The 21,557-nt window shown below is 40.2% G+C and overlaps 1 protein-coding gene and 22 non-coding genes across 23 annotated transcripts in view; 16 read left to right on the forward strand and 7 right to left on the reverse strand.

Moving 5' to 3' along the window:
* Positions 1-21,557, forward strand: part of LOC116774859 (uncharacterized) — a 32,365-nt gene that overhangs the window by 4,377 nt on the left and 6,431 nt on the right. The gene's annotated exons all lie outside the window — the stretch shown is intronic.
* LOC133319614 (5S ribosomal RNA) lies at positions 410-528 on the forward strand. The gene has a single exon (XR_009753165.1). It is a non-coding gene; the product is annotated as a 5S ribosomal RNA (ribosomal RNA).
* LOC116777169 (U2 spliceosomal RNA) lies at positions 938-1,130 on the forward strand. Its single transcript, XR_004354017.2, has one exon. It is a non-coding gene; the product is annotated as a U2 spliceosomal RNA (small nuclear RNA).
* LOC116777225 (small nucleolar RNA U3) lies at positions 1,617-1,821 on the reverse strand. The gene has a single exon (XR_004354032.2). It is a non-coding gene; the product is annotated as a small nucleolar RNA U3 (small nucleolar RNA).
* Positions 3,396-3,514, forward strand: LOC116777263 (5S ribosomal RNA). Its single transcript, XR_004354039.1, has one exon. It is a non-coding gene; the product is annotated as a 5S ribosomal RNA (ribosomal RNA).
* Positions 3,925-4,117, forward strand: LOC116771023 (U2 spliceosomal RNA). The gene has a single exon (XR_004353572.2). It is a non-coding gene; the product is annotated as a U2 spliceosomal RNA (small nuclear RNA).
* Positions 4,604-4,808, reverse strand: LOC116777202 (small nucleolar RNA U3). The gene has a single exon (XR_004354024.1). It is a non-coding gene; the product is annotated as a small nucleolar RNA U3 (small nucleolar RNA).
* LOC133319635 (5S ribosomal RNA) lies at positions 6,384-6,502 on the forward strand. Its single transcript, XR_009753186.1, has one exon. It is a non-coding gene; the product is annotated as a 5S ribosomal RNA (ribosomal RNA).
* LOC133319603 (U2 spliceosomal RNA) lies at positions 6,909-7,101 on the forward strand. The gene has a single exon (XR_009753155.1). It is a non-coding gene; the product is annotated as a U2 spliceosomal RNA (small nuclear RNA).
* LOC133319610 (small nucleolar RNA U3) lies at positions 7,588-7,792 on the reverse strand. The gene has a single exon (XR_009753162.1). It is a non-coding gene; the product is annotated as a small nucleolar RNA U3 (small nucleolar RNA).
* LOC133319646 (5S ribosomal RNA) lies at positions 9,366-9,484 on the forward strand. The gene has a single exon (XR_009753197.1). It is a non-coding gene; the product is annotated as a 5S ribosomal RNA (ribosomal RNA).
* On the forward strand, positions 9,899-10,091 carry LOC133319597 (U2 spliceosomal RNA). The gene has a single exon (XR_009753149.1). It is a non-coding gene; the product is annotated as a U2 spliceosomal RNA (small nuclear RNA).
* LOC133319604 (small nucleolar RNA U3) lies at positions 10,578-10,782 on the reverse strand. The gene has a single exon (XR_009753156.1). It is a non-coding gene; the product is annotated as a small nucleolar RNA U3 (small nucleolar RNA).
* On the forward strand, positions 12,357-12,475 carry LOC133319593 (5S ribosomal RNA). Its single transcript, XR_009753145.1, has one exon. It is a non-coding gene; the product is annotated as a 5S ribosomal RNA (ribosomal RNA).
* On the forward strand, positions 12,890-13,082 carry LOC133319598 (U2 spliceosomal RNA). The gene has a single exon (XR_009753150.1). It is a non-coding gene; the product is annotated as a U2 spliceosomal RNA (small nuclear RNA).
* On the reverse strand, positions 13,569-13,773 carry LOC133319605 (small nucleolar RNA U3). The gene has a single exon (XR_009753157.1). It is a non-coding gene; the product is annotated as a small nucleolar RNA U3 (small nucleolar RNA).
* Positions 15,350-15,468, forward strand: LOC133319602 (5S ribosomal RNA). The gene has a single exon (XR_009753154.1). It is a non-coding gene; the product is annotated as a 5S ribosomal RNA (ribosomal RNA).
* On the forward strand, positions 15,875-16,067 carry LOC133319599 (U2 spliceosomal RNA). Its single transcript, XR_009753151.1, has one exon. It is a non-coding gene; the product is annotated as a U2 spliceosomal RNA (small nuclear RNA).
* LOC133319606 (small nucleolar RNA U3) lies at positions 16,554-16,758 on the reverse strand. Its single transcript, XR_009753158.1, has one exon. It is a non-coding gene; the product is annotated as a small nucleolar RNA U3 (small nucleolar RNA).
* Positions 18,334-18,452, forward strand: LOC133319607 (5S ribosomal RNA). The gene has a single exon (XR_009753159.1). It is a non-coding gene; the product is annotated as a 5S ribosomal RNA (ribosomal RNA).
* On the forward strand, positions 18,859-19,051 carry LOC133319600 (U2 spliceosomal RNA). The gene has a single exon (XR_009753152.1). It is a non-coding gene; the product is annotated as a U2 spliceosomal RNA (small nuclear RNA).
* On the reverse strand, positions 19,538-19,742 carry LOC133319608 (small nucleolar RNA U3). The gene has a single exon (XR_009753160.1). It is a non-coding gene; the product is annotated as a small nucleolar RNA U3 (small nucleolar RNA).
* Positions 21,318-21,436, forward strand: LOC133319612 (5S ribosomal RNA). Its single transcript, XR_009753163.1, has one exon. It is a non-coding gene; the product is annotated as a 5S ribosomal RNA (ribosomal RNA).

Genomic DNA, 21,557 nt, shown 5'->3' on the forward strand with positions numbered 1-21,557 from the left:
TCACGGTTAATTAATAGGAAGCGACGCTAATAATGTGTCTAGGTACTATTATTTCGGTCGAGATTTTAGGATCTGACGGGAGGAGTAGTACTCTTCGATCCGTCCATCAGTGTAGGTGTGATGTGTTTTCTACTAGATTATAGAAAATCGTATACCACCTGTCTTAGCAGATTTGGTTTATTAGGTACATATGTATCAACCGTTGCCTTACAAAGACCGTAGTCACTGTTTTTTTCTTTTTCTTTTTTTTTTCTCTCTTTAAATTTTAATTTGATTTAATAAAAAGTCCGTCCGTCTCGCACAGTTACATACGTGCAATCGTGTCACATGAAATTGAAAATTGGAATACCAAAATATAATATTAAGAATATTAGGACACATTCAGTTGACAGTTTACTGACGTTCTGTCGCCAACGTCCATACCACGTTGAATACACCGGTTCTCGTCCGATCACCGAAGTTAAGCAACGTCGGGCGCGGTCAGTACTTGGATGGGTGACCGCCTGGGAACACCGCGTGATGTTGGCTTTTTTGTGTCCCTGTTTTCTTTTGTCTACTCATTTTCGTAGTTAATTCTCCGTGTTGATATTATTATTATTATATATTCATACAACCACTTCGATCGATCGATGCTTACTGACCTGAGAATCGAGCGCACGTATCATATTTTTGTTAAGATTTTAAATCACTCCGAAATGTGAACCTGCTGTATATATCATTAAGGACAGTGTTCTGGTAGAACTAGGCTTTAAAACAGAAAACAAAATAAGTTATACAGCAATGTATGTATGTATGTATGTATGTATGTATGTATGTACACTTAAAGAAATGATTATTGCTATAACCAGATGGCGCTCGAGAGCTACAAGTGAAATTGAATCGCGCTAGTGAGATTTCCTCGTTCGCAATGACCCTCTCTGTTCCTGTGTCCTGTGGTATCGCTTCTCGGCCTTTTGGCTAAGATCAAAGTGTAGTATCTGTTCTTTTCAGCTTAATATCTGAAAGTTCCCGCATGTCGGGACCAGTATATTAAACTGATTTTTGTAAACCGACGGGATGTTCGGGGCTCGCTCCACTCCCGTCACGGGTCGGCCCGGCATTGCAGTGCCGCCGGGATCGGCCCACAGCAAATAATAATTCTTCTTACATAGCTCTCTAATCAAATCATCTTCTTAGTGTTAGTCTACTGTGTAACTACTCTTAGCTACGCTTGTGATGATGATTACATGCTCCCCTTGGGAACACTTACTTCCATCGGTTCTGCTTAAACGAAGGAAGTGCATCGGACACGTCCATAGAATTTAGTAAGCATTGATCAAATAGAAAAAGAACAAGTCAATATAAGCACTTTCTTTGTACAATTTAATTATAATCCTTCAATAACATGAAGTCTGGAGGAATCGTCCATATACTAACTAGCGATTTCTGAAATCCTTCTAAGAAACATATCAACCATTCTCTGTGTTTAGGATAGACAGATATCTTTCTAGATTTCAATACCAACTTGAAAAAATGCAACCAGTTAGTTAGTTCTCTTCTACGTGGCGTTGTGTTCATTATGTCATAATGAATTATATTATGAAAATGTATAAGAGTTGTGTATAAAAGTTGTAAAGACCGCTCAGACAGCGACAGCGTCCCACGCCTCTCCCACTGGTGGGAGAGGTGAACGATCATCGAGGACTGGCGGCCGGAAGCCGTCGTCCGCCTCACGCTCAGGACGCCGCGCCACGTCTCATCAACACGGCTGGTACGATCTCACGTAGTGTGTAGATCTCGTGAAGAGCTTACTATAGAAATGATCCTATGAAGTAAGGTCTTAGTTCGACGATCGTCTCCGTTTCGTCGTCATGGTATTGACGGAAATCTCGTTACCGCGTTCTAGACGACGAAGCGACGGTTGTGGAGCGCCATCTAGTGATATGTTCCATATTATCATTTAATGCGGTGTCCTATATTCGTTTCGCCTGGGAGAAAAATGTAGGTACAACTGATTGCCGCAGATTTGCTTTCGTCAAAATAAAAATGCTCCATCGATGTTCCAAAAACGTTCCCATCGATGTCCTGCAGATAAGTACATATATATAAAGAAAGGGAGACCTTGATTTCGATAACTATCACTATTTGTTTCCTGAAAAAAAAAAAAAAAAAATAACAACAACAACCCAGATAGTTTATTTAGGGGAATTCTCTGTTACCGAATGGCATACTACCATATCGGCTATCAGAACGACGACCTGGACCATGAAGTACGTACGATACATATAAAAGCTCTAACGGAAGACCTAAAAACATGAACGAAAGGTGGCATGTACATTTTTGTAATTTGGTGAGGAGACAGATGTCGAAGAACGCTAAAATAGGCAGATTCGGTGACGGAAAAAGACCACGGACATCACTTTCGTTCCATTGATGGAAATTATGTAAAAAGCCAATAAAACAAAAAACACTCCCTTCGAGTCCCAGAATACCGAAGCCATGGTCGTCACCTTATTTGCCGATGAAATCTACTCAGCCGATTTCTAATCGCTTGTTTTATTTCGCGGAGTAAGTGTAATGTTTCGTCGATGCTGGCAAAAATATCACAAAGAAAATAACTCAAAATGTTTGCGCGAAAAAGCCAATAACTTTTAATTCGTCTCGGAAGCCAACGAGAGAACTCTCAACCCGCAGACACCTTATACGAGTAGAAACACACATCGTCAAATGTTTCGTTCATAAGAAAAAAAACAATAATCCTAATGTTGACTAGTCTGCGGACTGGCTTGATGAAATCGAGTATCTATTCAGATGCGGAATTCCTATTTCATATAGGTGCTCACTATCTTCCATGATGGTATGTTGGAAAATTGCATTCCTTTTGTGGTACGATATGACAGAGCGGAATTCTGTAAAGTCCGATTTACAAAAGTTTCTTCACTTCAGGAATATGCGGCGGATAGGTTGAGGAATTAATTCATCGAACGGGACATGTGTCTATATCCTCCTCACGGTTAATTAATAGGAAGCGACGCTAATAATGTGTCTAGGTACTATTATTTCGGTCGAGATTTTAGGATCTGACGGGAGGAGTAGTACTCTTCGATCCGTCCATCAGTGTAGGTGTGATGTGTTTTCTACTAGATTATAGAAAATCGTATACCACCTGTCTTAGCAGATTTGGTTTATTAGGTACATATGTATCAACCGTTGCCTTACAAAGACCGTAGTCACTGTTTTTTTCTTTTTCTTTTTTTTTCTCTCTTTAAATTTTAATTTGATTTAATAAAAAGTCCGTCCGTCTCGCACAGTTACATACGTGCAATCGTGTCACATGAAATTGAAAATTGGAATACCAAAATATAATATTAAGAATATTAGGACACATTCAGTTGACAGTTTACTGACGTTCTGTCGCCAACGTCCATACCACGTTGAATACACCGGTTCTCGTCCGATCACCGAAGTTAAGCAACGTCGGGCGCGGTCAGTACTTGGATGGGTGACCGCCTGGGAACACCGCGTGATGTTGGCTTTTTTGTGTCCCTGTTTTCTTTTGTCTACTCATTTTCGTAGTTAATTCTCCGTGTTGATATTATTATTATTATTATATTCATACAACCACTTCGATCGATCGATGCTTACTGACCTGAGAATCGAGCGCACGTATCATATTTTTGTTAAGATTTTAAATCACTCCGAAATGTGAACCTGCTGTATATATCATTAAGGACAGTGTTCTGGTAGAACTAGGCTTTAAAACAGAAAACAAAATAAGTTATACAGCAATGTATGTATGTATGTATGTATGTATGTATGTATGTACACTTAAAGAAATGATTATTGCTATAACCAGATGGCGCTCGAGAGCTACAAGTGAAATTGAATCGCGCTAGTGAGATTTCCTCGTTCGCAATGACCCTCTCTGTTCCTGTGTCCTGTGGTATCGCTTCTCGGCCTTTTGGCTAAGATCAAAGTGTAGTATCTGTTCTTTTCAGCTTAATATCTGAAAGTTCCCGCATGTCGGGACCAGTATATTAAACTGATTTTTGTAAACCGACGGGATGTTCGGGGCTCGCTCCACTCCCGTCACGGGTCGGCCCGGCATTGCAGTGCCGCCGGGATCGGCCCACAGCAAATAATAATTCTTCTTACATAGCTCTCTAATCAAATCATCTTCTTAGTGTTAGTCTACTGTGTAACTACTCTTAGCTACGCTTGTGATGATGATTACATGCTCCCCTTGGGAACACTTACTTCCATCGGTTCTGCTTAAACGAAGGAAGTGCATCGGACACGTCCATAGAATTTAGTAAGCATTGATCAAATAGAAAAAGAACAAGTCAATATAAGCACTTTCTTTGTACAATTTAATTATAATCCTTCAATAACATGAAGTCTGGAGGAATCGTCCATATACTAACTAGCGATTTCTGAAATCCTTCTAAGAAACATATCAACCATTCTCTGTGTTTAGGATAGACAGATATCTTTCTAGATTTCAATACCAACTTGAAAAAATGCAACCAGTTAGTTAGTTCTCTTCTACGTGGCGTTGTGTTCATTATGTCATAATGAATTATATTATGAAAATGTATAAGAGTTGTGTATAAAAGTTGTAAAGACCGCTCAGACAGCGACAGCGTCCCACGCCTCTCCCACTGGTGGGAGAGGTGAACGATCATCGAGGACTGGCGGCCGGAAGCCGTCGTCCGCCTCACGCTCAGGACGCCGCGCCACGTCTCATCAACACGGCTGGTACGATCTCACGTAGTGTGTAGATCTCGTGAAGAGCTTACTATAGAAATGATCCTATGAAGTAAGGTCTTAGTTCGACGATCGTCTCCGTTTCGTCGTCATGGTATTGACGGAAATCTCGTTACCGCGTTCTAGACGACGAAGCGACGGTTGTGGAGCGCCATCTAGTGATATGTTCCATATTATCATTTAATGCGGTGTCCTATATTCGTTTCGCCTGGGAGAAAAATGTAGGTACAACTGATTGCCGCAGATTTGCTTTCGTCAAAATAAAAATGCTCCATCGATGTTCCAAAAACGTTCCCATCGATGTCCTGCAGATAAGTACATATATATAAAGAAAGGGAGACCTTGATTTCGATAACTATCACTATTTGTTTCCTGAAAAAAAAAAAAAAAAAAATAACAACAACAACCCAGATAGTTTATTTAGGGGAATTCTCTGTTACCGAATGGCATACTACCATATCGGCTATCAGAACGACGACCTGGACCATGAAGTACGTACGATACATATAAAAGCTCTAACGGAAGACCTAAAAACATGAACGAAAGGTGGCATGTACATTTTTGTAATTTGGTGAGGAGACAGATGTCGAAGAACGCTAAAATAGGCAGATTCGGTGACGGAAAAAGACCACGGACATCACTTTCGTTCCATTGATGGAAATTATGTAAAAAGCCAATAAAACAAAAAACACTCCCTTCGAGTCCCAGAATACCGAAGCCATGGTCGTCACCTTATTTGCCGATGAAATCTACTCAGCCGATTTCTAATCGCTTGTTTTATTTCGCGGAGTAAGTGTAATGTTTCGTCGATGCTGGCAAAAATATCACAAAGAAAATAACTCAAAATGTTTGCGCGAAAAAGCCAATAACTTTTAATTCGTCTCGGAAGCCAACGAGAGAACTCTCAACCCGCAGACACCTTATACGAGTAGAAACACACATCGTCAAATGTTTCGTTCATAAGAAAAAAAACAATAATCCTAATGTTGACTAGTCTGCGGACTGGCTTGATGAAATCGAGTATCTATTCAGATGCGGAATTCCTATTTCATATAGGTGCTCACTATCTTCCATGATGGTATGTTGGAAAATTGCATTCCTTTTGTGGTACGATATGACAGAGCGGAATTCTGTAAAGTCCGATTTACAAAAGTTTCTTCACTTCAGGAATATGCGGCGGATAGGTTGAGGAATTAATTCATCGAACGGGACATGTGTCTATATCCTCCTCACGGTTAATTAATAGGAAGCGACGCTAATAATGTGTCTAGGTACTATTATTTCGGTCGAGATTTTAGGATCTGACGGGAGGAGTAGTACTCTTCGATCCGTCCATCAGTGTAGGTGTGATGTGTTTTCTACTAGATTATAGAAAATCGTATACCACCTGTCTTAGCAGATTTGGTTTATTAGGTACATATGTATCAACCGTTGCCTTACAAAGACCGTAGTCACTGTTTTTTTCTTTTTCTTTTTTTTTCTCTCTTTAAATTTTAATTTGATTTAATAAAAAGTCCGTCCGTCTCGCACAGTTACATACGTGCAATCGTGTCACATGAAATTGAAAATTGGAATACCAAAATATAATATTAAGAATATTAGGACACATTCAGTTGACAGTTTACTGACGTTCTGTCGCCAACGTCCATACCACGTTGAATACACCGGTTCTCGTCCGATCACCGAAGTTAAGCAACGTCGGGCGCGGTCAGTACTTGGATGGGTGACCGCCTGGGAACACCGCGTGATGTTGGCTTTTTTGTGTCCCTGTTTTCTTTTGTCTACTCATTTTCGTAGTTAATTCTCCGTGTTGATATTATTATTATTATTATATTCATACAACCACTTCGATCGATCGATGCTTACTGACCTGAGAATCGAGCGCACGTATCATATTTTTGTTAAGATTTTAAATCACTCCGAAATGTGAACCTGCTGTATATATCATTAAGGACAGTGTTCTGGTAGAACTAGGCTTTAAAACAGAAAACAAAATAAGTTATACAGCAATGTATGTATGTATGTATGTATGTATGTATGTACACTTAAAGAAATGATTATTGCTATAACCAGATGGCGCTCGAGAGCTACAAGTGAAATTGAATCGCGCTAGTGAGATTTCCTCGTTCGCAATGACCCTCTCTGTTCCTGTGTCCTGTGGTATCGCTTTTCGGCCTTTTGGCTAAGATCAAAGTGTAGTATCTGTTCTTTTCAGCTTAATATCTGAAAGTTCCCGCATGTCGGGACCAGTATATTAAACTGATTTTTGTAAACCGACGGGATGTTCGGGGCTCGCTCCACTCCCGTCACGGGTCGGCCCGGCATTGCAGTGCCGCCGGGATCGGCCCACATCAAATAATAATTCTTCTTACATAGCTCTCTAATCAAATCATCTTATTAGTGTTAGTCTACTGTGTAACTACTCTTAGCTACGCTTGTGATGATGATTACATGCTCCCCTTGGGAACACTTACTTCCATCGGTTCTGCTTAAACGAAGGAAGTGCATCGGACACGTCCATAGAATTTAGTAAGCATTGATCAAATAGAAAAAGAACAAGTCAATATAAGCACTTTCTTTGTACAATTTAATTATAATCCTTCAATAACATGAAGTCTGGAGGAATCGTCCATATACTAACTAGCGATTTCTGAAATCCTTCTAAGAAACATATCAACCATTCTCTGTGTTTAGGATAGACAGATATCTTTCTAGATTTCAATACCAACTTGAAAAAATGCAACCAGTTAGTTAGTTCTCTTCTACGTGGCGTTGTGTTCATTATGTCATAATGAATTATATTATGAAAATGTATAAGAGTTGTGTATAAAAGTTGTAAAGACCGCTCAGACAGCGACAGCGTCCCACGCCTCTCCCACTGGTGGGAGAGGTGAACGATCATCGAGGACTGGCGGCCGGAAACCGTCGTCCGCCTCACGCTCAGGACGCCGCGCCACGTCTCATCAACACGGCTGGTACGATCTCACGTAGTGTGTAGATCTCGTGAAGAGCTTACTATAGAAATGATCCTATGAAGTAAGGTCTTAGTTCGACGATCGTCTCCGTTTCGTCGTCATGGTATTGACGGAAATCTCGTTACCGCGTTCTAGACGACGAAGCGACGGTTGTGGAGCGCCATCTAGTGATATGTTCCATATTATCATTTAATGCGGTGTCCTATATTCGTTTCGCCTGGGAGAAAAATGTAGGTACAACTGATTGCCGCAGATTTGCTTTCGTCAAAATAAAAATGCTCCATCGATGTTCCAAAAACGTTCCCATCGATGTCCTGCAGATAAGTACATATATATAAAGAAAGGGAGACCTTGATTTCGATAACTATCACTATTTGTTTTCTGAAAAAAAAAAAAAAAAATAACAACAACAACCCAGATAGTTTATTTAGGGGAATTCTCTGTTACCGAATGGCATACTACCATATCGGCTATCAGAACGACGACCTGGACCATGAAGTACGTACGATACAAATAAAAGCTCTAACGGAAGACCTAAAAACATGAACGAAAGGTGGCATGTACATTTTTGTAATTTGGTGAGGAGACAGATGTCGAAGAACGCTAAAATAGGCAGATTCGGTGACGGAAAAAGACCACGGACATCACTTTCGTTCCATTGATGGAAATTATGTAAAAAGCCAATAAAACAAAAAACACTCCCTTCGAGTCCCAGAATACCGAAGCCATGGTCGTCACCTTATTTGCCGATGAAATCTACTCAGCCGATTTCTAATCGCTTGTTTTATTTCGCGGAGTAAGTGTAATGTTTCGTCGATGCTGGCAAAAATATCACAAAGAAAATAACTCAAAATGTTTGCGCGAAAAAGCCAATAACTTTTAATTCGTCTCGGAAGCCAACGAGAGAACTCTCAACCCGCAGACACCTTATACGAGTAGAAACACACATCGTCAAATGTTTCGTTCATAAGAAAAAAAACAATAATCCTAATGTTGACTAGTCTGCGGACTGGCTTGATGAAATCGAGTATCTATTCAGATGCGGAATTCCTATTTCATATAGGTGCTCACTATCTTCCATGATGGTATGTTGGAAAATTGCATTCCTTTTGTGGTACGATATGACAGAGCGGAATTCTGTAAAGTCCGATTTACAAAAGTTTCTTCACTTCAGGAATATGCGGCGGATAGGTTGAGGAATTAATTCATCGAACGGGACATGTGTCTATATCCTCCTCACGGTTAATTAATAGGAAGCGACGCTAATAATGTGTCTAGGTACTATTATTTCGGTCGAGATTTTAGGATCTGACGGGAGGAGTAGTACTCTTCGATCCGTCCATCAGTGTAGGTGTGATGTGTTTTCTACTAGATTATAGAAAATCGTATACCACCTGTCTTAGCAGATTTGGTTTATTAGGTACATATGTATCAACCGTTGCCTTACAAAGACCGTAGTCACTGTTTTTTTCTTTTTCTTTTTTTTTCTCTCTTTAAATTTTAATTTGATTTAATAAAAAGTCCGTCCGTCTCGCACAGTTACATACGTGCAATCGTGTCACATGAAATTGAAAATTGGAATACCAAAATATAATATTAAGAATATTAGGACACATTCAGTTGACAGTTTACTGACGTTCTGTCGCCAACGTCCATACCACGTTGAATACACCGGTTCTCGTCCGATCACCGAAGTTAAGCAACGTCGGGCGCGGTCAGTACTTGGATGGGTGACCGCCTGGGAACACCGCGTGATGTTGGCTTTTTTGTGTCCCTGTTTTCTTTTGTCTACTCATTTTCGTAGTTAATTCTCCGTGTTGATATTATTATTATTATTATATTCATACAACCACTTCGATCGATCGATGCTTACTGACCTGAGAATCGAGCGCACGTATCATATTTTTGTTAAGATTTTAAATCACTCCGAAATGTGAACCTGCTGTATATATCATTAAGGACAGTGTTCTGGTAGAACTAGGCTTTAAAACAGAAAACAAAATAAGTTATACAGCAATGTATGTATGTATGTATGTATGTATGTATGTATGTATGTACACTTAAAGAAATGATTATTGCTATAACCAGATGGCGCTCGAGAGCTACAAGTGAAATTGAATCGCGCTAGTGAGATTTCCTCGTTCGCAATGACCCTCTCTGTTCCTGTGTCCTGTGGTATCGCTTCTCGGCCTTTTGGCTAAGATCAAAGTGTAGTATCTGTTCTTTTCAGCTTAATATCTGAAAGTTCCCGCATGTCGGGACCAGTATATTAAACTGATTTTTGTAAACCGACGGGATGTTCGGGGCTCGCTCCACTCCCGTCACGGGTCGGCCCGGCATTGCAGTGCCGCCGGGATCGGCCCACATCAAATAATAATTCTTCTTACATAGCTCTCTAATCAAATCATCTTATTAGTGTTAGTCTACTGTGTAACTACTCTTAGCTACGCTTGTGATGATGATTACATGCTCCCCTTGGGAACACTTACTTCCATCGGTTCTGCTTAAACGAAGGAAGTGCATCGGACACGTCCATAGAATTTAGTAAGCATTGATCAAATAGAAAAAGAACAAGTCAATATAAGCACTTTCTTTGTACAATTTAATTATAATCCTTCAATAACATGAAGTCTGGAGGAATCGTCCATATACTAACTAGCGATTTCTGAAATCCTTCTAAGAAACATATCAACCATTCTCTGTGTTTAGGATAGACAGATATCTTTCTAGATTTCAATACCAACTTGAAAAAATGCAACCAGTTAGTTAGTTCTCTTCTACGTGGCGTTGTGTTCATTATGTCATAATGAATTATATTATGAAAATGTATAAGAGTTGTGTATAAAAGTTGTAAAGACCGCTCAGACAGCGACAGCGTCCCACGCCTCTCCCACTGGTGGGAGAGGTGAACGATCATCGAGGACTGGCGGCCGGAAGCCGTCGTCCGCCTCACGCTCAGGACGCCGCGCCACGTCTCATCAACACGGCTGGTACGATCTCACGTAGTGTGTAGATCTCGTGAAGAGCTTACTATAGAAATGATCCTATGAAGTAAGGTCTTAGTTCGACGATCGTCTCCGTTTCGTCGTCATGGTATTGACGGAAATCTCGTTACCGCGTTCTAGACGACGAAGCGACGGTTGTGGAGCGCCATCTAGTGATATGTTCCATATTATCATTTAATGCGGTGTCCTATATTCGTTTCGCCTGGGAGAAAAATGTAGGTACAACTGATTGCCGCAGATTTGCTTTCGTCAAAATAAAAATGCTCCATCGATGTTCCAAAAACGTTCCCATCGATGTCCTGCAGATAAGTACATATATATAAAGAAAGGGAGACCTTGATTTCGATAACTATCACTATTTGTTTCCTGAAAAAAAAAAAAAAAAAATAACAACAACAACCCAGATAGTTTATTTAGGGGAATTCTCTGTTACCGAATGGCATACTACCATATCGGCTATCAGAACGACGACCTGGACCATGAAGTACGTACGATACATATAAAAGCTCTAACGGAAGACCTAAAAACATGAACGAAAGGTGGCATGTACATTTTTGTAATTTGGTGAGGAGACAGATGTCGAAGAACGCTAAAATAGGCAGATTCGGTGACGGAAAAAGACCACGGACATCACTTTCGTTCCATTGATGGAAATTATGTAAAAAGCCAATAAAACAAAAAACACTCCCTTCGAGTCCCAGAATACCGAAGCCATGGTCGTCACCTTATTTGCCGATGAAATCTACTCAGCCGATTTCTAATCGCTTGTTTTATTTCGCGGAGTAAGTGTAATGTTTCGTCGATGCTGGCAAAAATATCACAAAGAAAATAACTCAAAATGTTTGCGCGAAAAAGCCAATAACTTTTAATTCGTCTCGGAAGCCAACGAGAGAACTCTCAACCCGCAGACACCTTATACGAGTAGAAACACACATCGTCAAATGTTTCGTTCATAAGAAAAAAAACAATAATCCTAATGTTGACTAGTCTGCGGACTGGCTTGATGAAATCGAGTATCTATTCAGATGCGGAATTCCTATTTCATATAGGTGCTCACTATCTTCCATGATGGTATGTTGGAAAATTGCATTCCTTTTGTGGTACGATATGACAGAGCGGAATTCTGTAAAGTCCGATTTACAAAAGTTTCTTCACTTCAGGAATATGCGGCGGATAGGTTGAGGAATTAATTCATCGAACGGGACATGTGTCTATATCCTCCTCACGGTTAATTAATAGGAAGCGACGCTAATAATGTGTCTAGGTACTATTATTTCGGTCGAGATTTTAGGATCTGACGGGAGGAGTAGTACTCTTCGATCCGTCCATCAGTGTAGGTGTGATGTGTTTTCTACTAGATTATAGAAAATCGTATACCACCTGTCTTAGCAGATTTGGTTTATTAGGTACATATGTATCAACCGTTGCCTTACAAAGACCGTAGTCACTGTTTTTTTTTTTTTTTTTTTTTTTTTCTCTTTAAATTTTAATTTGATTTAATAAAAAGTCCGTCCGTCTCGCACAGTTACATACGTGCAATCGTGTCACATGAAATTGAAAATTGGAATACCAAAATATAATATTAAGAATATTAGGACACATTCAGTTGACAGTTTACTGACGTTCTGTCGCCAACGTCCATACCACGTTGAATACACCGGTTCTCGTCCGATCACCGAAGTTAAGCAACGTCGGGCGCGGTCAGTACTTGGATGGGTGACCGCCTGGGAACACCGCGTGATGTTGGCTTTTTTGTGTCCCTGTTTTCTTTTGTCTACTCATTTTCGTAGTTAATTCTCCGTGTTGATATTATTATTATTATTATATTCATACAACCACTTCGATCGATCGATGCTTACTGACCTGAGAATCGAGCGCACGTATCATATTTTTGTTAAGATTTTAAATCACTCCGAAATGTGAACCTGCTGTATATATCATTAAGGACAGTGTTCTGGTAGAACTAGGCTTTAAAACAGAAAACAAAATAAGTTATACAGCAATGTATGTATGTATGTATGTATGTATGTATGTATGTATGTACACTTAAAGAAATGATTATTGCTATAACCAGATGGCGCTCGAGAGCTACAAGTGAAATTGAATCGCGCTAGTGAGATTTCCTCGTTCGCAATGACCCTCTCTGTTCCTGTGTCCTGTGGTATCGCTTCTCGGCCTTTTGGCTAAGATCAAAGTGTAGTATCTGTTCTTTTCAGCTTAATATCTGAAAGTTCCCGCATGTCGGGACCAGTATATTAAACTGATTTTTGTAAACCGACGGGATGTTCGGGGCTCGCTCCACTCCCGTCACGGGTCGGCCCGGCATTGCAGTGCCGCCGGGATCGGCCCACATCAAATAATAATTCTTCTTACATAGCTCTCTAATCAAATCATCTTATTAGTGTTAGTCTACTGTGTAACTACTCTTAGCTACGCTTGTGATGATGATTACATGCTCCCCTTGGGAACACTTACTTCCATCGGTTCTGCTTAAACGAAGGAAGTGCATCGGACACGTCCATAGAATTTAGTAAGCATTGATCAAATAGAAAAAGAACAAGTCAATATAAGCACTTTCTTTGTACAATTTAATTATAATCCTTCAATAACATGAAGTCTGGAGGAATCGTCCATATACTAACTAGCGATTTCTGAAATCCTTCTAAGAAACATATCAACCATTCTCTGTGTTTAGGATAGACAGATATCTTTCTAGATTTCAATACCAACTTGAAAAAATGCAACCAGTTAGTTAGTTCTCTTGTACGTGGCGTTGTGTTCATTATGTCATAATGAATTATATTATGAAAATGTATAAGAGTTGTGTATAAAAGTTGTAAAGACCGCTCAGACAGCGACAGCGTCCCACGCCTCTCCCACTGGTGGGAGAGGTGAACGATCATCGAGGACTGGCGGCCGGAAGCCGTCGTCCGCCTCACGCTCAGGACGCCGCGCCACGTCTCATCAACACGGCTGGTACGATCTCACGTAGTGTGTAGATCTCGTGAAGAGCTTACTATAGAAATGATCCTATGAAGTAAGGTCTTAGTTCGACGATCGTCTCCGTTTCGTCGTCATGGTATTGACGGAAATCTCGTTACCGCGTTCTAGACGACGAAGCGACGGTCGTGGAGCGCCATCTAGTGATATGTTCCATATTATCATTTAATGCGGTGTCCTATATTCGTTTCGCCTGGGAGAAAAATGTAGGTACAACTGATTGCCGCAGATTTGCTTTCGTCAAAATAAAAATGCTCCATCGATGTTCCAAAAACGTTCCCATCGATGTCCTGCAGATAAGTACATATATATAAAGAAAGGGAGACCTTGATTTCGATAACTATCACTATTTGTTTTCTGAAAAAAAAAAAAAAAAATAACAACAACAACCCAGATAGTTTATTTAGGGGAATTCTCTGTTACCGAATGGCATACTACCATATCGGCTATCAGAACGACGACCTGGACCATGAAGTACGTACGATACATATAAAAGCTCTAACGGAAGACCTAAAAAACATGAACGAAAGGTGGCATGTACATTTTTGTAATTTGGTGAGGAGACAGATGTCGAAGAACGCTAAAATAGGCAGATTCGGTGACGGAAAAAGACCACGGACATCACTTTCGTTCCATTGATGGAAATTATGTAAAAAGCCAATAAAACAAAAAACAGGCCCTTCGAGTCCCAGAATACCGAAGCCATGGTCGTCACCTTATTTGCCGATAAAATCTACTCAGCCGATTTCTAATCGCTTGTTTTATTTCGCGGAGTAAGTGTAATGTTTCGTCGATGCTGGCAAAAATATCACAAAGAAAATAACTCAAAATGTTTGCGCGAAAAAGCCAATAACTTTTAATTCGACTCGGAAGCCAACGAGAGAACTCTCAACCCTCAGACACCTTGTACGAGTAGAAACACACATCGTCAACTGTTTCGTTCATAAGAAAAAAAACAATAATCCTAATGTTGACTAGTCTGCGGACTGGCTTGATTAAATCGAGTCATCTATTCAGATGCGGGATTCCTATTTCATATAGGTGCTCACTATCCTCCATGATGGTATGTTGGAAAATTGCATTCCTTTTGTGGTACGATAAGACAGAGCGGAATTCTGTAAAGTCCGTTTTACAAAAGTTTCTTCACTTCAGGAATATGCGGCGGATAGGTTGAGGAATTAATTCATCGAACGGGACATGTGTCTATATCCTCCTCACGGTTAATTAATAGGAAGCGACGCTAATAATGTGTCTAGGTACTATTATTTCGGTCGAGATTTTAGGATCTGACGGGAGGAGGAGGAGGATCTGACTCTTCGATCCGTCCATCAGTGTAGGTATGATGTGTCTTACTAGATCATAGAAAATCGTATACCACCTGTCTTAGAAGATTTGGTTTATAAGCAACGTATCAACCCCGTTGCCTTACAAAGACTGTAGTCACAGTTTTTTTTTTTTTTTTTTTTTTTTTCTCTTTAAATTTTAATTTGATTTAATAAAAAGTCCGTGCGTCTCGCACCGCTACGTGCAATCGTATCACATGAAATAGAAAAATTGAAATACCAAAATATAAGATTAAGAATATTAGGACACATTCAGTTGACAGTTTACTGACGTTCTGTCGCCAACGTCCATACCACGTTGAATACACCGGTTCTCGTCCGATCACCGAAGTTAAGCAACGTCGGGCGCGGTCAGTACTTGGATGGGTGACCGCCTGGGAACACCGCGTGATGTTGGCTTTTTTGTGTCCCTGTTTTCTTTTGTCTACTCATTTTCGTTGTTAATTCTCCGTGTTGATATTATTATTATTATTATATTCATACAACCACTACGATCGATCGATGCTTACTGACCTGAGAATCGAGCGCACGTATCATATTTTTGTTAAGATTTTAAATCACTCCGAAATGTGAACCTGCTGTATATATCATTTAGGACAGTGTTCTGGTAGAACTAGGCTTTAAAACAGAAAACAAAATAAGTTATACAGCAATGTATGTATGTATGTATGTATGTATGTATGTACACTTAAAGAAATGATTATTGCTATAACCAGATGGCGCTCGAGAGCTACAAGTGAAATTGAATCGCGCTAGTGAGATTTCCTCGTTCGCAATGACCCTCTCTGTTCCTGTGTCCTGTGGTATCGCTTCTCGGCCTTTTGGCTAAGATCAAAGTGTAGTATCTGTTCTTTTCAGCTTAATATCTGAAAGTTCCCGCATGTCGGGACCAGTATATTAAACTGATTTTTGTAAACCGACGGGATGTTCGGGGCTCGCTCCACTCCCGTCACGGGTCGGCCCGGCATTGCAGTGCCGCCGGGATCGGCCCACATCAAATAATAATTCTTCTTACATAGCTCTCTAATCAAATCATCTTATTAGTGTTAGTCTACTGTGTAACTACTCTTAGCTACGCTTGTGATGATGATTACATGCTCCCCTTGGGAACACTTACTTCCATCGGTTCTGCTTAAACGAAGGAAGTGCATCGGACACGTCCATAGAATTTAGTAAGCATTGATCAAATAGAAAAAGAACAAGTCAATATAAGCACTTTCTTTGTACAATTTAATTATAATCCTTCAATAACATGAAGTCTGGAGGAATCGTCCATATACTAACTAGCGATTTCTGAAATCCTTCTAAGAAACATATCAACCATTCTCTGTGTTTAGGATAGACAGATATCTTTCTAGATTTCAATACCAACTTGAAAAAATGCAACCAGTTAGTTAGTTCTCTTCTACGTGGCGTTGTGTTCATTATGTCATAATGAATTATATTATGAAAATGTATAAGAGTTGTGTATAAAAGTTGTAAAGACCGCTCAGACAGCGACAGCGTCCCACGCCTCTCCCACTGGTGGGAGAGGTGAACGATCATCGAGGACTGGCGGCCGGAAGCCGTCGTCCGCCTCACGCTCAGGACGCCGCGCCACGTCTCATCAACACGGCTGGTACGATCTCACGTAGTGTGTAGATCTCGTGAAGAGCTTACTATAGAAATGATCCTATGAAGTAAGGTCTTAGTTCGACGATCGTCTCCGTTTCGTCGTCATGGTATTGACGGAAATCTCGTTACCGCGTTCTAGACGACGAAGCGACGGTTGTGGAGCGCCATCTAGTGATATGTTCCATATTATCATTTAATGCGGTGTCCTATATTCGTTTCGCCTGGGAGAAAAATGTAGGTACAACTGATTGCCGCAGATTTGCTTTCGTCAAAATAAAAATGCTCCATCGATGTTCCAAAAACGTTCCCATCGATGTCCTGCAGATAAGTACATATATATAAAGAAAGGGAGACCTTGATTTCGATAACTATCACTATTTGTTTCCTGAAAAAAAAAAAAAAAAAATAACAACAACAACCCAGATAGTTTATTTAGGGGAATTCTCTGTTACCGAATGGCATACTACCATATCGGCTATCAGAACGACGACCTGGACCATGAAGTACGTACGATACATATAAAAGCTCTAACGGAAGACCTAAAAACATGAACGAAAGGTGGCATGTACATTTTTGTAATTTGGTGAGGAGACAGATGTCGAAGAACGCTAAAATAGGCAGATTCGGTGACGGAAAAAGACCACGGACATCACTTTCGTTCCATTGATGGAAATTATGTAAAAAGCCAATAAAACAAAAAACACTCCCTTCGAGTCCCAGAATACCGAAGCCATGGTCGTCACCTTATTTGCCGATGAAATCTACTCAGCCGATTTCTAATCGCTTGTTTTATTTCGCGGAGTAAGTGTAATGTTTCGTCGATGCTGGCAAAAATATCACAAAGAAAATAACTCAAAATGTTTGCGCGAAAAAGCCAATAACTTTTAATTCGTCTCGGAAGCCAACGAGAGAACTCTCAACCCGCAGACACCTTATACGAGTAGAAACACACATCGTCAAATGTTTCGTTCATAAGAATAAAAACAATAATCCTAATGTTGACTAGTCTGCGGACTGGCTTGATGAAATCGAGTATCTATTCAGATGCGGAATTCCTATTTCATATAGGTGCTCACTATCTTCCATGATGGTATGTTGGAAAATTGCATTCCTTTTGTGGTACGATATGACAGAGCGGAATTCTGTAAAGTCCGATTTACAAAAGTTTCTTCACTTCAGGAATATGCGGCGGATAGGTTGAGGAATTAATTCATCGAACGGGACATGTGTCTATATCCTCCTCACGGTTAATTAATAGGAAGCGACGCTAATAATGTGTCTAGGTACTATTATTTCGGTCGAGATTTTAGGATCTGACGGGAGGAGTAGTACTCTTCGATCCGTCCATCAGTGTAGGTGTGATGTGTTTTCTACTAGATTATAGAAAATCGTATACCACCTGTCTTAGCAGATTTGGTTTATTAGGTACATATGTATCAACCGTTGCCTTACAAAGACCGTAGTCACTGTTTTTTTCTTTTTCTTTTTTTTTTCTCTCTTTAAATTTTAATTTGATTTAATAAAAAGTCCGTCCGTCTCGCACAGTTACATACGTGCAATCGTGTCACATGAAATTGAAAATTGGAATACCAAAATATAATATTAAGAATATTAGGACACATTCAGTTGACAGTTTACTGACGTTCTGTCGCCAACGTCCATACCACGTTGAATACACCGGTTCTCGTCCGATCACCGAAGTTAAGCAACGTCGGGCGCGGTCAGTACTTGGATGGGTGACCGCCTGGGAACACCGCGTGATGTTGGCTTTTTTGTGTCCCTGTTTTCTTTTGTCTACTCATTTTCGTAGTTAATTCTCCGTGTTGATATTATTATTATTATTATATTCATACAACCACTTCGATCGATCGATGCTTACTGACCTGAGAATCGAGCGCACGTATCATATTTTTGTTAAGATTTTAAATCACTCCGAAATGTGAACCTGCTGTATATATCATTAAGGACAGTGTTCTGGTAGAACTAGGCTTTAAAACAGAAAACAAAATAAGTTATACAGCAATGTATGTATGTATGTATGTATGTATGTATGTACACTTAAAGAAATGATTATTGCTATAACCAGATGGCGCTCGAGAGCTACAAGTGAAATTGAATCGCGCTAGTGAGATTTCCTCGTTCGCAATGACCCTCTCTGTTCCTGTGTCCTGTGGTATCGCTTCTCGGCCTTTTGGCTAAGATCAAAGTGTAGTATCTGTTCTTTTCAGCTTAATATCTGAAAGTTCCCGCATGTCGGGACCAGTATATTAAACTGATTTTTGTAAACCGACGGGATGTTCGGGGCTCGCTCCACTCCCGTCACGGGTCGGCCCGGCATTGCAGTGCCGCCGGGATCGGCCCACATCAAATAATAATTCTTCTTACATAGCTCTCTAATCAAATCATCTTATTAGTGTTAGTCTACTGTGTAACTACTCTTAGCTACGCTTGTGATGATGATTACATGCTCCCCTTGGGAACACTTACTTCCATCGGTTCTGCTTAAACGAAGGAAGTGCATCGGACACGTCCATAGAATTTAGTAAGCATTGATCAAATAGAAAAAGAACAAGTCAATATAAGCACTTTCTTTGTACAATTTAATTATAATCCTTCAATAACATGAAGTCTGGAGGAATCGTCCATATACTAACTAGCGATTTCTGAAATCCTTCTAAGAAACATATCAACCATTCTCTGTGTTTAGGATAGACAGATATCTTTCTAGATTTCAATACCAACTTGAAAAAATGCAACCAGTTAGTTAGTTCTCTTCTACGTGGCGTTGTGTTCATTATGTCATAATGAATTATATTATGAAAATGTATAAGAGTTGTGTATAAAAGTTGTAAAGACCGCTCAGACAGCGACAGCGTCCCACGCCTCTCCCACTGGTGGGAGAGGTGAACGATCATCGAGGACTGGCGGCCGGAAGCCGTCGTCCGCCTCACGCTCAGGACGCCGCGCCACGTCTCATCAACACGGCTGGTACGATCTCACGTAGTGTGTAGATCTCGTGAAGAGCTTACTATAGAAATGATCCTATGAAGTAAGGTCTTAGTTCGACGATCGTCTCCGTTTCGTCGTCATGGTATTGACGGAAATCTCGTTACCGCGTTCTAGACGACGAAGCGACGGTTGTGGAGCGCCATCTAGTGATATGTTCCATATTATCATTTAATGCGGTGTCCTATATTCGTTTCGCCTGGGAGAAAAATGTAGGTACAACTGATTGCCGCAGATTTGCTTTCGTCAAAATAAAAATGCTCCATCGATGTTCCAAAAACGTTCCCATCGATGTCCTGCAGATAAGTACATATATATAAAGAAAGGGAGACCTTGATTTCGATAACTATCACTATTTGTTTCCTGAAAAAAAAAAAAAAAAAATAACAACAACAACCCAGATAGTTTATTTAGGGGAATTCTCTGTTACCGAATGGCATACTACCATATCGGCTATCAGAACGACGACCTGGACCATGAAGTACGTACGATACATATAAAAGCTCTAACGGAAGACCTAAAAACATGAACGAAAGGTGGCATGTACATTTTTGTAATTTGGTGAGGAGACAGATGTCGAAGAACGCTAAAATAGGCAGATTCGGTGACGGAAAAAGACCACGGACATCACTTTCGTTCCATTGATGGAAATTATGTAAAAAGCCAATAAAACAAAAAACACTCCCTTCGAGTCCCAGAATACCGAAGCCATGGTCGTCACCTTATTTGCCGATGAAATCTACTCAGCCGATTTCTAATCGCTTGTTTTATTTCGCGGAGTAAGTGTAATGTTTCGTCGATGCTGGCAAAAATATCACAAAGAAAATAACTCAAAATGTTTGCGCGAAAAAGCCAATAACTTTTAATTCGTCTCGGAAGCCAACGAGAGAACTCTCAACCCGCAGACACCTTATACGAGTAGAAACACACATCGTCAAATGTTTCGTTCATAAGAAAAAAAACAATAATCCTAATGTTGACTAGTCTGCGGACTGGCTTGATGAAATCGAGTATCTATTCAGATGCGGAATTCCTATTTCATATAGGTGCTCACTATCTTCCATGATGGTATGTTGGAAAATTGCATTCCTTTTGTGGTACGATATGACAGAGCGGAATTCTGTAAAGTCCGATTTACAAAAGTTTCTTCACTTCAGGAATATGCGGCGGATAGGTTGAGGAATTAATTCATCGAACGGGACATGTGTCTATATCCTCCTCACGGTTAATTAATAGGAAGCGACGCTAATAATGTGTCTAGGTACTATTATTTCGGTCGAGATTTTAGGATCTGACGGGAGGAGTAGTACTCTTCGATCCGTCCATCAGTGTAGGTGTGATGTGTTTTCTACTAGATTATAGAAAATCGTATACCACCTGTCTTAGCAGATTTGGTTTATTAGGTACATATGTATCAACCGTTGCCTTACAAAGACCGTAGTCACTGTTTTTTTCTTTTTCTTTTTTTTTTCTCTCTTTAAATTTTAATTTGATTTAATAAAAAGTCCGTCCGTCTCGCACAGTTACATACGTGCAATCGTGTCACATGAAATTGAAAATTGGAATACCAAAATATAATATTAAGAATATTAGGACACATTCAGTTGACAGTTTACTGACGTTCTGTCGCCAACGTCCATACCACGTTGAATACACCGGTTCTCGTCCGATCACCGAAGTTAAGCAACGTCGGGCGCGGTCAGTACTTGGATGGGTGACCGCCTGGGAACACCGCGTGATGTTGGCTTTTTTGTGTCCCTGTTTTCTTTTGTCTACTCATTTTCGTAGTTAATTCTCCGTGTTGATATTATTATTATTATTATATTCATACAACCACTTCGATCGATCGATGCTTACTGACCTGAGAA

This window comes from Danaus plexippus, chromosome 25 (genome assembly GCF_018135715.1).
Source record: "Danaus plexippus chromosome 25, MEX_DaPlex, whole genome shotgun sequence".
Taxonomy (NCBI): Eukaryota; Metazoa; Arthropoda; class Insecta; order Lepidoptera; family Nymphalidae; genus Danaus; species Danaus plexippus.